Source organism: Nicotiana attenuata, unplaced genomic scaffold (genome assembly GCF_001879085.1).
Source record: "Nicotiana attenuata strain UT unplaced genomic scaffold, NIATTr2, whole genome shotgun sequence".
Taxonomy (NCBI): Eukaryota; Viridiplantae; Streptophyta; class Magnoliopsida; order Solanales; family Solanaceae; genus Nicotiana; species Nicotiana attenuata.
In genome coordinates, this window is record NW_017676024.1 from 15,598 (window position 1) to 31,115 (window position 15,518).

Genomic DNA, 15,518 nt, shown 5'->3' on the forward strand with positions numbered 1-15,518 from the left:
TGTAGTAGAATTAGGACTGAATTGCCGAAAGTTAGAATTTGGAGAGTTTGACCTGAGTGGACTTTTTGATATCGGGGTCGAATTGGATTTCCGAAATTTGAAGTAGGTTCTTGGTGTCATTTATGACTTGTCTGCAAAATTTGAGGCCAATCGGACGTGATTTGATAAGTTTTGACGTCATTTGTGAAATTGGGAATTGCAAAGTTCATTAGGCTTGAAGTTGTCGTGTTTTTGATGTGGTTTGAGGTGATATGAGGATTCTGTTGATACCTAATTTTGCCCTCATATTTTCTCAAATAGTATATATACTTTCAAAACTCATCTTTGCATCATTATTTAGTTTACAAAATCTATACAAGCATTTTCTATAATTCTTCATAATTTTTAAGTTTTAAAATTGATTTTCTTGCATTTAAATTACTTGAATGTTTATTAATTACTCCTTCAAATTATTTTGTGATGATTTAATCACCTAAAATTATTATTTTCACCTATAATACATGTCTCAAATATTTTTTTTACTTCATTTTATATAATTACATTAATATTTTTGGCATTTGCACAATTACAGTAATAGCCTATATTCATATATAAATGCTCTATATTCATATTATTTGTGTCAAAATAGCATTTTATATTTTTATATTGCTAATTTTAAATTATTTTAGCGCATGAATAATATTTTTATTTATGTATTAAGCATTTTTACAAATTATATTTTTATAAATTGTTTGTATTTAAAAGCTGGCCCAAATTTTGAGCCAATTCTCGGACCAAACAAGCCCCAAATCCCTGTCCCAATCCCTAAGCCCAAACCAAATGACCCCTAATGCCCAACTCGGCTGGTATCCTTTAAAATAACCAGCCTCGCTTTCCCGTTTGATCTTGGCTGTTGATCTTAAATGATCAACGACCCATAATTAACCTACCCAACTCTTTATATCCCCTCACCGCAAAACCCTAACCCATTTCTATTAACATGTCGCCCCTGAAATCCCTAGAACCCCTTTTGTTCTCTAAAGAACCCTTGTCGCCTCCTCTTAAATCCCTCTCCCAATCCCACTAATAATGGGAATCAACCATTATTTGCTTACCATATCTGGATCCTTTTGGTACTGGTTACATATTTTTGATATTACTTAGGTATTTGCCCAATTTTGGCAAATACCACCTCTATATCGGACGAGAATCAACTCAATCTTGAAGATTTGGATGATATCCCGTCAATATACGCAAAGTGAAACTGGATTCTTCATACCAGTTGGCCGATTTTGAGTTTAAAACCCTAACCATTGAAAACATATTTTCCCTATGAGGAAGTATTGTTTATAGGAGAAGATATCACTGAGGCATACGATGGTTGGAGAATGTTCTTCGACGGAGCTGCAAACTTCAAAGGAATGGGTATCAGAGCTGTCCTAGCATCAGAAACTGGCCAACATTATCCGGTATCTGCAAAACTAAGGTTTCCATGTAGCAACAATATGGCAGAATATGAAGCTTGCATCTTGGGACTCAGGTTGGCCATTAACATGAATGTTTAGGAGTTGTTGGTGACTGGAGATTCCGATCTCTTGGTGCATCAGGTTTTAGGAGAATGGGATACCAAGAACGCCAAGGTATTACCATATTTGTACTGTGTACAAGAGTTGATCAAGAGGTTCACGAAGATAAAGTTCAAACATGTTTCGAGGATTCAGAATGAGTTCGCAGATGCATTGGCCACTTTATCTTCCATGATACAACACCCACACAAGAACTTCATCGATCTTATCCCAATAGGAATTCATAAACAACTGACTTATTGTGCTCATGTTGAAGAAGAAAGGGATGTAAATCCGTGGTTCCATGACATCAAAGAATACTTGGCAAAGGGAGAGTATTCGGAACACGCAATTCATACTCAGAAGCGCACACTCCAAAGGTTAGCCAACCACTTTTTTCAAAGTAGAGGAATTCTGTATAGAAGGACTCCAGACCTAGGATTACTACGGTGCGTCGACACCAAGGAAGCATTTACATTGCTCGAGGAAATACATGCCGGAACCTGCGGACCTTACATGAATGGCTTTGTCTTAGCCAAGAAAATACTAAGAGCGGGATATTTCTGGATAACTATGGAAACAAACTGCATCAAGTATGTTCAGAAGTGCCACCAATGCCAGATACCAAAAGCACGAACCGATCCCCCCCCCCCCCCACAAAACTCACGATTTTTCTTTGAATGCAGGCACGATAAGACAACGATATCCGCAGGTGCATCAAGTCACTACCTTCATAACGACAAATTACCTAGCACAAACAACTCCAACTAAGAAATACTTTATTTTCTCACTGACACTCACTATTTTCTTGCATGAGGCTAAGCACTGCCTCCCTAACTGCATAAGGCTAAGCACTGCCTTTCCCCGCATGAGACTAAGCATTGTCTCCCTTCTATGCATGAGACTAAGCATTGTTTCCTCTTCTTGCATAAGGCTAAGCATTGCCTCTCTCTTTGCATTAGACTAAGCACTGTCTCCCCTAATTGCATAAGACTAAGCATTGTCTCCTCTTCTTGCATAAGGCTAAGCATTGCCTCTCTTATTGCATGATACTAAGCAATGTTTCCCCTAATTGCATGAGAATAAGAATTGTCTCCTCTTATTGCATAAAGCTAAGCATTGCTTCCCTAATTGCACAAGACTAAGCATTGTCTCCTCTTCTTACATGAGGATAAGCACTATCTCTATGACCGCGTAAGGCTAAGCACTGCCTTTCCCGGCACAAGACTAAGCATTGTCTTCACTTTTGGCATAAGGATAAGCATTGCCTTTTCCTTGCATAATTTCGAATACTGTCTCCACTACACTACCTAAGACCTAGCACTATCCCTTTGTTCACCTAGTGCTAAGCACTGCCCTCATCTTACACAAGACTAAGCCTTGTCTTGTCTCATCTTCTCATATGACCAAGCATCCTATATTTGCATTTCATAGGCTAAAACATCGCCATCTTTTCCAAAGGCGCCATAGTTCGAAGGCATCATCCTCATAGCCGGGAGACACCATGTCATGGCCTAAGGATTTCTTAATATTACACATCATTATTCAAAGGCGTCATTGTCCGGAGGCACCATCGTCATGGCCCGAGGACATCATTTCATAGACTTCGAATCCCGTATCAAACGCTTCATGGCCCATGACGTCATGGTCTAAGGACATCATCCTCACCTTCCAAAGACAACCGTCATGGTCCAAAGGGAATTGGCATCACGTTTTAAATTTTCGCAATAACCCATATATATATATTCACATGCATCGTGTTTTAAGTTTTGCAGGTAATCCAGGAGGTAACCGTTCTACAAATGGGGGCAATCTTCACCCCGGTTTCTGTTCATAACGTTCCCATCCTTCGATTGTTTCAAATGCAACCGACTACCAATAATCGCACACCTTTTACTCTATGACCATTCAGATATTTGCTCTGTGATATATACATAACGTTTCAAATTCACATTCATGACTCTACATAAATTCATCCGATACTATCCTACCCAAAAGAACCATCTCCTGAAATATGCTACCATTCCTATAACAACTCCATCGGTTTCGTTCACCGTTGGATCCAGAACTACACACGACCTGATTCCCGTAACACCAGGGATATGTAGGCAACTCAGGAACCAAGATTCGGCCTCCATTTTTTTCAAATCACATCATTCCTCACTCAATTGGGTCAAAATTGGTCATCATTTTCTTTACCCGAGAACTCTTTCATCATTCTCGGGTAAAGAGGGGCAGTTGTTGATACCCAATTTTGCCCTAATATTTTCTCAAATAGTATATATACTTTCAAAATATCATCTTTGCATCATTATTTAGTTTACAAAATCTATACAAGCATTTTCTATAATTTTCCATAATTTTTAGAGTTTTAAACTTGATTTTCTTGCATTTAAATTACTTGAATATTTATTAATTACTCCTTCATATTATTTTGTGATGAATTAATCACCTAAAGTTATTACTTGCACCTACAATACATGTCTCAAATAATTTTTACTTTATTTTATATAATTACATTAATATTTTTAGCTATTTGCACAATTTTACAGTAATAGCCTATATTCATACATAAATGCTCTTTATTCATATTATTTGTGCCAAAATAGCATTTTATATTTTATATTGCTAAATTATTATTTTAAATCATATTAGTGCATAAATAATATTTTTATTTATTTATTAAGAATTTTTACAAATTATTTTTTATATAAATTGTGTGTATTTAAAAGTTGGCCCAAATTTTGAGCCAATTTTCGGACCAAACAAGCCCCAAATTCCTGGACCAATCCCTAAGTCCAAACCAAATAACCCGTAATGCCCAACTCGGCCGTTACCCTTTAAAATAACCAGCCCATCTTCCCCGTTTGATCTTGGTCATTATATTACATGATTGACGACCCATAATTAACCTACCCAACTCTTTATATCCCCTCAACCCAAAAACCCTAACCCATTTCTATTAACCCGCCGCCCCTGAAATCCCTGGAACCCCTTTTGTTCTCTAAAGAACCCTAGCTGCCTCCCCTTAATTCCTTCTCCCAATTCCACCAATAATGGGATTCGACCACTATTTGCTTACCATATCTGGATCCTTTTGGTACTAGTTACACGGTTTTGATATTACTTAGGTATTTGCCCAATTTTGACAAATATCACCTCTATATCGGACGAGAATCAACTCAATCTTGAAGATTTGGATGATATCTCGTCCATATACACGAAGTGAAACTGGATTCTTCATACCAGTTGGTCGAATTTGAGTTTAAAGCCCTAACTAGGTCTTGGAGTTCGATACTTTCCTGTTACTCTACTGACTTGCATGCGAGATTTTACCTTTTTTCGTCCATGTTTACTTGATTTCTTTCCTTATCTATGTCTAATCAGTTATTTTCCTTGTTTGTTCATTCAATTTCAACACTATATAAATCCCTCCCCTATTCCCCTTAGGGACAGACCTTTGAATCACCCGGATTCACTAAAAATTGAAGCTATTATTTTGTTATTCTCTCATTCTCTTGTTCTGTATTTTGGTTCTTGGCCGGCTGAAAGTCAAGGCCACCACAATTCGATTCTTCAACATTTCTTGGTGCGAGCACTACCCGGGTTCATTTGAAGCCCTTAGGAACTTTGGCACACTAAGATTCTGGACTTTTGGCTCTTTGTTGATACTCAGAGTGCTGTGGAATTTGTTCTTTTTTGTTGTCTGTTTAATTGGTAAGTCTCTTGGCTTTACGATTTCATTCTTTTGTGTTTATGTCCTGCATATTTACATCTCTGAAATTTCATGACTTAGTGTGTTTCTGGGCTATCTCTGTGTGCAACCTTGTTAGCATTGAACTTGTTTTGTAATTTGAACCTCTCCTAGCACTTGATTTTACCTGATGCTGCCAGTTCTGAGACATGTTTATGTTTCACGGGGTGATCCTTTAGGCTAAAAAACTTAGGTCCCCCCTCACATTCTCTTCTTTATACAATTAGGCATCTAATATAGGACGTTATAGTTATATCCTTGTAATTCTTATTTCTCATTGTGTCATAATAAATTTCTTTGACCCTTGATTTCTTTGCTTATCTTGCCTAATTATAATCCACATAGTCTTAAGTTCGGCCGGGACCCACAGTTGTGGACCTCGAAGAGTTTCTAACACCTTCTCTTTGAGGTAATCTGATCTCTTACCCGATCTTTGGTGACGTAAACTAGTCAAAAAGAGTTATTTGCATAATAGGTGCCCTAACGCACCTCAAAAATTGTTAGGTGGCGACTCTTCTTCTTTTAACAAACTATCCCCCACTCAAACGAGTTATCACACGTCAAAACCCATTTTCGCAAGAAAATGGGGCACGATAGATTCGACAAAGTTCATATCGGGCTATAATACTTGTTGGTATATTCGGTTGAGGTCCTGAGGGCCAAGGGTTGATTTCGGGTGATTAATGGAATGAGTTTGACGTTTGAAGATTTGCAGAATTGGCTGTTGTTGGTGTAATCGCACCTGCGAGGGGTCTAGCCGCAGGTGCGGCAGGATGGGCGCAGATGCGGGAAAAGCCGGTCTGGGCAGGAGGCACAGGTGCAAGAGGGAGCGCATTTGCGAGCCCGCAGATACGGAGAAGGGGATTTTGGTCATTTTCGCAGAAGCAGACGAAGGGCCGCAGAAGCGACTCCGCAGGTGCGGGACCTGGAGCGCAGGTGCGAGCCCAGGGGACTTAAGTTAATTCCACATGTGCGGAAATTATTACGTAGGAGCGGTTCCGCAGGTGCAGAAATCAGGCCACATGTGCGAAAAGCCTTGGCAAAATCTATAAATAGAAGACTTCGAGATTTTTCACCATTGTTATCATTTTTTAGCTCAGATTTTAGGGATTTTGAGAGGTATTTCGAAGTAATTACTGAGGTAAGTTTATTATGCCTATTTATCATCAATAATGGTGTTTCCCCTTGATTTTTCACCTAATTAGTGAGATTTTGAAGTGAAACTTGGGAGTTTAGGACTTAGAATTAGAGAGTGAATTTTGGGATTTTGGATGACCAAATGATGTCGGATTTTGATAAATTTAGTGTGGTTAGACTCGTGCGTGAATGGAATTTCAAGTTTTGTGACTTTTGTCGGATTTCGAGACGTGGGCTCGGGGGCTGGGTTGAACTAATTTCGGTTTTTTGGCCCTAATTTAGTAATCTTTCTTGTGGAATTGATCCCTTTAGCCTATATTAATTTTATTGTACTGCTTGTGGCTAGATTCGGGACATTCGGAGGCCGACTTGCAAGGCAAAGGTATTTTGAAGTAGAGTTTTTCTTGGATTGAGGTAAGTAACAATTTTAAATATGGTCCTGAGGGTATGAAACCCCAGAAGTTGTGCTATGTGATTATTTAGGAGGTGATGCACATACTAGGTGACGGGCGTGTGGGCGTGCACCATGGGAATTGTTACTGGTCCGTCCCGTGGAACCATAAATTGGAATAACTTGTTATTAGCTATATGTTTCTCTCAGTGTTATAGAAATTGGACTAGAACCCATGCTAGAAATCATGCTTAGGCTAATGTCACTGTTGGGACCCGCATAGATCGTGTAATTGTTGAATTAGCTGCTACTTGTTGTCTTGTACTCAGTCACGGTGTTACTTTCTTATCATACCTCCATCTCTTCTTGTTTCCTTATTGATACATGTTATTATCTCTATTTGGGCTGATTTATATGATTTCTTATAGCTCGAGAGACTGGAGAGGTTGGTGACAGAGATATGGCCTGAGTGCCGAGTTGTGAGCTATGTGTGTATATATGGATCGGGTTGCACGCTGCAACGAGTCTGAGGATTGTATATATATGGATCGGGTTATACGCCGCAACGAGCCTTAAGGCTGTATATGTATATGGATCGGGTTGCGCGCCGCAACGAGCCTTATGGCTATTTATATATTATGGATCGGGCTGCACGCCGCAGCAATATAGCGCTTGGGCTAAAGAAGCCCCTCTGAAGTTTGTACATCCCCCAGTGAGCGCAAGTACCTATTGAGTGTGAGTGTTGAGGGCTGAGAGCCAAGTGATTGAGCTGTTGAGATAAGTTGAGCGATTGTCGCCCTAAGTGGTTATACTTGCTTTCATTTGTTGTAGCACTTAATCGCTATCTGTCATTGTTGTGAAATTTCTGAAGGATTTTATATTCGGTTTACTTGAACTTGAGACTGTACAAAACTGATTTCACTTAAACTGTCGGATTTGAAAGCATGTTTATTCCTTACTGAAATTACTGAAATGAATCGTACTTGTATAGCTCGTCACTGCTTCTCGGTTCCTTATTTTATTATTGTTACTTACTGAGTTGGATGTACACATGTTACTCCTAGCACCTCGTGTGCAGATCCATGTATTTTCGGACACGGTGAACATTGAGCTCGTGCTTGGTCGAGTACCGGAAATTAACGAGGTAGCTGCCGACGTTCGCAGTCCTTGATCTACTTCTTTGCTATCTTTCTTATCGGTATTGACATTTAGACACAAATTATTGTAAACATTGTTTCTTAGATTGGAGGTCTAGTTGCTCATAACTTGGTGATACCCTGCTGTTTGGGGCTATCTTTTCGCAGTGTATTTTGAGTTTAACTCCTGTTTATTTTTGAAAACTCTATTATGAAAAAGCTTTTGGTTTACCTTTTATGAAATATCAAAGTGTTTTGAAAATGTCGGCTTACCTAATACCACGATAGGCACCATCACGACGGGTTCGATTTTAGGTCGTGACAGTCTCATGCACGGTGCGCACATGGCAAACCACATAGGAGGGTAGATCGTACTAGACGAGGCCCGTGCGACGGGCTCGACCGAGGAGGTATGCAAGTAAATTTCGAATCCTAGACCTTCCATTTGGAGAGTTCCCCTGCTCAACGTACTCGGCCACTTCGAAAAAAGATAGTCCGATGCACAAAGTTTTTGCTATACGTGGGGTCCGAATAAGGGTCGGATCACAAGGGTCCTTCTACGTAGCGTTACCTTGGGTTCCTATTAACTAATTTTCTCGGTGAAAGTATCAAAAACTTAATCGAAAAAATGAAAGTCGAGTAGATAGATTACTATTATTCAACTATAATTAACTAATTCATATTTTAAGCTCAATTTTATCAGTAACCGTGATAAAGAAGAATAATTTTGGTGTAAATTTCAAATATATGTAAAAAGAAAAATTGTTTGAGGATAAAGATTTTGCCCCTTGATAGGGTGGGTGGAGAGAAGTGACCCTTGACCTTTATTACAAGTGCAAATGCATTGAAGTCTTGGGATGTGGGGATATAGGTAAAGGGACATATCATTTTGTAGTTTTCTTGTGATCTTGACAATATTGTTTTGTAATTATTCTTGGGGTATTTTGTCCCTTTGTGTCCTTTTGGGTAATTAGTCCTTGAGGATAAAGTTAGATTTTTGTCATTTTGATCTCAATTGTTAATTTTTTTTTAATGATTTAAAAATTTTAACATTTTAAATAATAAAATATCATTTACTTTATTTTTTCAAATACATAATTAATGCTCTAATTAATAGAGTGTAATTTTCGTTTTTTTTTTGTACAATTATGGTATATATGACGATGACATGATGTAAGCTTAAAAGAAGCAATGACGATTTATATATTCATTCCCTACTTGTTTATAATTGAGACTTAAATATTATTGTTATTTTTACACAATCCTATTTACCAATAGTACGTCAGATCTGAAGGGTAGTATAAAGATATTTTTTTTCCTAAAAAATATTTAATATAATCTTGTTTACTAATAGCGCGACAGATATAGAGGCTAGTCGAGTGTTAATTAAGTGGAATATTTAAGAAAAACTTATATAATTAATTTTACTATTAAGGCTAAAAAAAATTTAAGTGTACAATTTTTTAAAAGACAAATAATATGAACCGGAGAGATTTGTATCCAATGTGTATACCGGACACCGGGTAAAAAAGCATCTCTATAACATTCTTATTTTTTTCGATATTTTTTGTTAGTATAATGAAGTGTTGTTATAGAAGATATATATTATAACATAATATAAAAATTGATTCCGACAAAAACTTAATTTTTATAATGAATGACTATTATATATGAATATTATTATAGAAAAATATAATTGTACTTGTATTATATCATATTAATTTGAACTATATCGCGTAAGATTTGTTAAAGAGAGAAGCGCTTTACCAATAGTAGTTCCAAGAATCCAAAATATGGCGACAATGTGAAAATAACTAAGAAAAGGTAAATAATAAGTTTAAAGTTATAATTATTTTTAAATAAATAAATATGTCATTCTTTTTGAGAAATAAAAAAGGAAAGAGTGCCATATAAAATGAGATAGAGAGAGAAATTCTTTATGTGAATTTAATTTTTTTAAAGCAATATTTTCTTGTTCAATTACATGATTTCTAAATATTCTTTTATTTTTTAAAGCATGAATTACTGTATTCTAATTTAATCTTAAAATCGACCAAAATTAAATATCCATAAAAGAAATAAGAAAATAATTATGAGACTTATTTCAATGCAATTTTCGGTAGTTTTTCAATACCAAAAAGAAACTTACAGCTTTAACGAGGTTTGCTTTCTCTTTGTTTGGTTTCTTGAATTGGAAGAGGACAACAAAATATAAATTGGAAAGGAAATCTGTTATCCCTCTGTTCCAGCTTGTATATTCCTATTTGGAAAGTCACAACTTTTTTTTTGTATAAATTTTAAGTTTTTGAACTTATATGAAAGTTTGAGGTTATAATATTTATTTTAGTTTATTAATTATGTATATTAAAATTCAAAATAAAATATAAATTAAATATCCGAGTGAAGACCCTAAACTAAAAGGAGAATCAGAAGTACTAGAATGTTGCAAATATTTTAGACTTATGATCTAGATTTGAGAGCAATTTCTGAACCCTTTGCCGCTTCGCCATAATCTTTCCTTATATTAGGTAATTCAACAGTTTATTTATAATTAAAATAACTTTTCTCTCTTATTTTCCTTCATTTTCCCTTCCTATCATGCAAAAGCACTTTAAGGGATCGTTTGATACGCTGGATAAGAGGCAATATTAAATTTAAAATGAGTTAATACCACGTTTGGATGGGATAAAATAACAATATAACTAATTCGAGATGTAGTATTATTTTTATTCTTATGGGCGGGTGGAATAACAACCTTAGAATAACTTATCTCCGGGTAATTAATTTCCCCAATCAAACGACCCCTAAGTTGTTAACAACTTAACATGTGCAAAATTCAGAACAATTTAGATGTGGTGGGCCCCCAAGAAATTGATGGTCAAGCTTTTCTTTTGGATCAAAATTGGGACCTTGTCGTATACCGGATTTTAAACTTATTTATCCGATTTTATTTAAGTTTTCATATTTACAGAAGGTAATTAAATTTTTTTCTAACATACATACAAATTCGGTTAAAATATATAATCTATCTGTAACTTAAATGCACATTTTTTGTACAGAAACCGATCAAAAATAATAATTTACATACAATTTATATATAACTTATATACAATTATGTAAGCTGTAGATATTTTGTATACCGTTTCTACACTCGACATACAAAATATATACAATTTATTTATGTCTTCTTTTTTGAGTTTCGATCTGAATAACCAAAGTTAACTCGAATCTTCACCAAATTGTCTATAAATTGATATATAAACTCCAAAGGATATTCCCAATTATTTACAGCAACACCCAATCCAAACAAAAAATAATTTTGCAAAATTTGATTTTCAAATTCAAAGCTTCTAATCTTTCTAATAGATTAATATAGTTTCCAATTCAACCTACCCGCTTCTGATTAATATTATTTTGCTTATTGATTCAAAAAATCTAAAAGAAATTAATCTTCCTCTATTCAAAAGTGATAATTCATTCATTGTTTAACATAGAAAAAAATAGAAAATAAAAAGAAAGAGACAACATAATAGAATTGCTTGATGACAAATCTCTTTGTTCTCGAAAAGGTATTGCTAAAGTTGAGGAGAAATAGGCTTCTATCAATTTATAATTTTATTATTTTTTATTTTTTTGGGGGGAGGGGGGGGGGAGTATGAATGATTAGAGTCTAATACATTATTATGTATAAAATTGGTAATGTATATAAAGTTGTAATTAAGTTAAAACCTCAATATTGAGGATAATAAATTTCAAATTTAGTATAGATATGTAAAAATCTCATCAAAATATATGAAGTTGAGATGGGTCTATACTCTATTGGGCTGATTATCTCCTCATGTGGGCTTATTTTGATGGGCTATAACCAAAAGCCATTTGAAAAGTGTTTACTCATTACACAAAATGATATTTTTAGTCCAAAATTGTTTTATTTAATACTTTTTGGTAATAATATTTTCTAATCAGTTTGTGCACACTTCAATTAATTAATCAAATACTTATGCGTTCCTTTAAAAGATCAACACGACCGAATAACTCTATGTTGCAACTTCACTGATCGATGACTACCACCACATCATTGGGTGCAATTATCATATTAATAATAATGGTAGCTTATAGCAATAATCAAACGTTGGATAAATGCAATCTCAAATTTAATTCGAGAATTAGTATCCTAATCTCGATAACCAAACAACTCCTAATATGTTTCTAAAAATTTAGATTTATTTGGCCTTCCAAGCATATGAATTATTAGGGATGGTTGTTCTTAGTATGTTCTTGGCTTAAATTAGTGAAAGCATGTTATTTAAGTGCATTTAGTTCTTAGGGTGTGTTCGGTACAAAGGAAAGTGTTTTTCGTGGAAAATATTTTTATGAGAAATGTATAGTTTTATCACTTATTTTTCCTTATTTGGTTGGTGAGTGAAAAACTTTTTCCGAAAAATATTTTCTAATGTTTGGTTAGAGAGCAGAAAATATTTTTTTAGGCTACTCTCCTCACTTCTCTTCCTACCAAGTTGCCCAATGTTTCCCTTGCCTTGACCCCCCCCCCCCCTCCCCCTCCCCTCCAAGTCCCCATGTTTCCTTGCTTGACCCCCCCCCCCCTCCCCCCTCCCCCTTCAAATACCCAGCATTTTCAAGACTTTATTTTCTTCAAAGAATGTAATTATTCTTCCGAAAATTCACACAAATCCAAAGGAACTAATGTGCTGCTTCATGTTTTTACACAAAAAAAAAAAAGAAATATTACTTTTTATATATCATGAAAAGAAAATACTTTTTCTATAAAAAAATAGTAACTTTTTTCATACAACAACCCAGTATAATCCCACTTAGTGGGTCTGGGGAGGGTAGTGTGTACGGAGACCTTACCCCTACCCTGAGGTAGAGAGGTTGTTTCCAAATAGACCCCCGACATCCTTCCCTCCAAGAACTTCTCACCTTGCTCTTGGGGAGACTCGAACTCACAACCTCTTGGTTGGAAGTGGAGGTTGCTTACCATCAGAGTAACCCCTCTTGTCCTAGTAACTTTTTTCATAGAAAGTTAGAAATAAAATGCATTATATGCCTAGCCTTCTTATAGAAAGGAGAAGTGTATGAGAGTTGTGTGATCTCTTTAAGTCATGGACCTGCAATCTGCATATAGACTCAGTGAAAATTGAGTTAGCTTTAATGAAATAAAAGATTTCTCTGATCGTATTACTAGCTTGATGCTAAATGAACTATCCCGGAAAGGAGATAAGTATACATGGACGATAGAGCCTTTGGAAATTATAAATGGATGATATATTGGGGGCATGTAACTACTGAGTATGACAAGCCTAAAGTTTCTGATCATGCACCCAATGATGCTAACTCCGAGGACAACAAAGGCTAATACTCCCTCCGATCCACAATAAGTGACCAATTTGCTTTTGGCACGACCATTAAGAAAACACTAAATTCTATACAAAAGTACCTAGTATGACTAAACTACCCTTAATTAAATATTTAATGTAAGGAGTAAGAAAACTTTTTAGGGATATGTACATAAGGGCAATCTTGTAAAAACAAATTGAATTCTTTCTTGATTATATAAATAGATACTTAATTTGGACCAAAATTAAAAAACAAATTGGTCACTTATTGTGGACCGAAGTGAGTACTAAAGTAACTTTCAGGTTCTTTAATGTATGAGGAAGACCCTACAACTATTAAAGCAAACATCATTCAGTCTTCCACACAAACATTAGTTGCAGTCACCAAAATGACCATGAGGAAGGGGCCTAGACTGAATCACTCTCAACAAGCAACATTGTGTGAAGAGGTGACAGTCAAAAATACTGGATGGTTTATACTTTGTTGATGATGACAAATCGCTTGATATAGATGGTTATAATGCATATTTCTATAAGAAGACTAGGCATATAGTCAAAGAGGATGTGATTGTAGTACTAAAGTAATTCTTCAAAACTGAGGATCTAGTGACAATGAAAGAATATAAACCTATTACATGTTGTACAATTCTCTATAAGATTGTTTCTTGCATCTATACCGCAAAAGGTAATTTCACTAGTGATAAGTGGGGGACAAATTTTTTTTTTATCCCTGAGAGAAAGATATCTCATATTATCATATTGGCTCGTGAGTCTGGTGAAGGATTACTCAAGAAAATATATCTCTTCTCCTAGGTGCATAATAAAAATTGACTTGCAAAAAGCCTATGAATCTGTAGAGTGGATTTATACGGAGCAAGTCGTGGAAGAAGTGGAATTTACAAGGAGGTTCATTAATTGGGTACTTGAATGTGTGAAGACATTTAATTATACCATCTTGATTAACGGTAAACCAACAGAACATTTCAATGCAGCTAGATGATTGAGGCAAGGAGACCCCATGTCTCCTTTTCTTTTTGTATTGACCGTGGAATACTTGAATAGAAAGTTAAATAAGCCAAAAAAGGAAAATAGTTTTAAATATCATCCTAGATGTAGTAAACCAGGGTGAGACACTTGTATTTTGCAGATGACTTGTTGTTATTTGCAAGAGGTGATTTGCTCTATGTGATTTATCTTAATCAATGTTTCAGAGAATTTTCAGTTGTACCGGGCTGTAAGAGAACTTGGGAAAAAGTTTAGTATACTCTGGCGGTGTTAACCTGAGTGAAAAAGAGAAGATACTACAACAGCAACCCCTTTACTAGGTTGGGAAAAAGCTAGCGCGCAACGGTTGATGAAAAGCCAGCGAGGTGTGCGTGGGTGAGATACCTTTCAAATATCTAGGTATCCCCTTGTCCACTAAGAATATATCACTATTACAATTATAACCAATAATCCGTAAGATTCAGTAAGATTGTCTCTTTATTTAAGCTATTAGCTCTATAAAGATTGCTCTTGATGATTAATAATAGTTGTTAGTTACAAAAAGAAAAGGGATAATAATACTTTTGGTCCCTCATTTTTTCTTTTTTGAATTTTGATCCCTGAGATATAGTAGAAATTATGTTACATTTTAGAAGTATATTACTCTTTATATATGCGTAACAATAAAAAATTAACATCACGCATAGATACTTAAATGATATATTGAGTATAGTTATTGTTAATATATTTATTATTGTATTGTATAATGTAATCTTTAGTTAGTGGTTAGCTTAGTCAATTAGTCAATAAGTAGTTAGCTTAGTCAACATGTATATATACTCATACAATTAGTGAAATCAATTGCAAGTTCTCACTTACAGAAAATATGTCGGTCTCTCCATTCTCTTGCTCTCTTTCTTCTCCTCTCTCAGAATGTTCTAGTAGACTCCATGGGAGCTCTGTTAATCTGAGTTTGCATGCATAATTGATATGGTATCAGAGCCTAGACATCAGCTCGGATTCCTTCAGCATCTCAAAGTATCGTTCTAAATTTCATTTGGTTTCATTAATTTCTAGGGTTTTGGCCATTGCCGCCCAATTCTGGAAATCATCTCACAAATTGAAGGTCTTAGACCTGGTTGAAGACTTCATACTTCTCAATTTCATCGAATCGGAACCTCGCACATGGCTATCAACCAAACTGAAGAGACAACT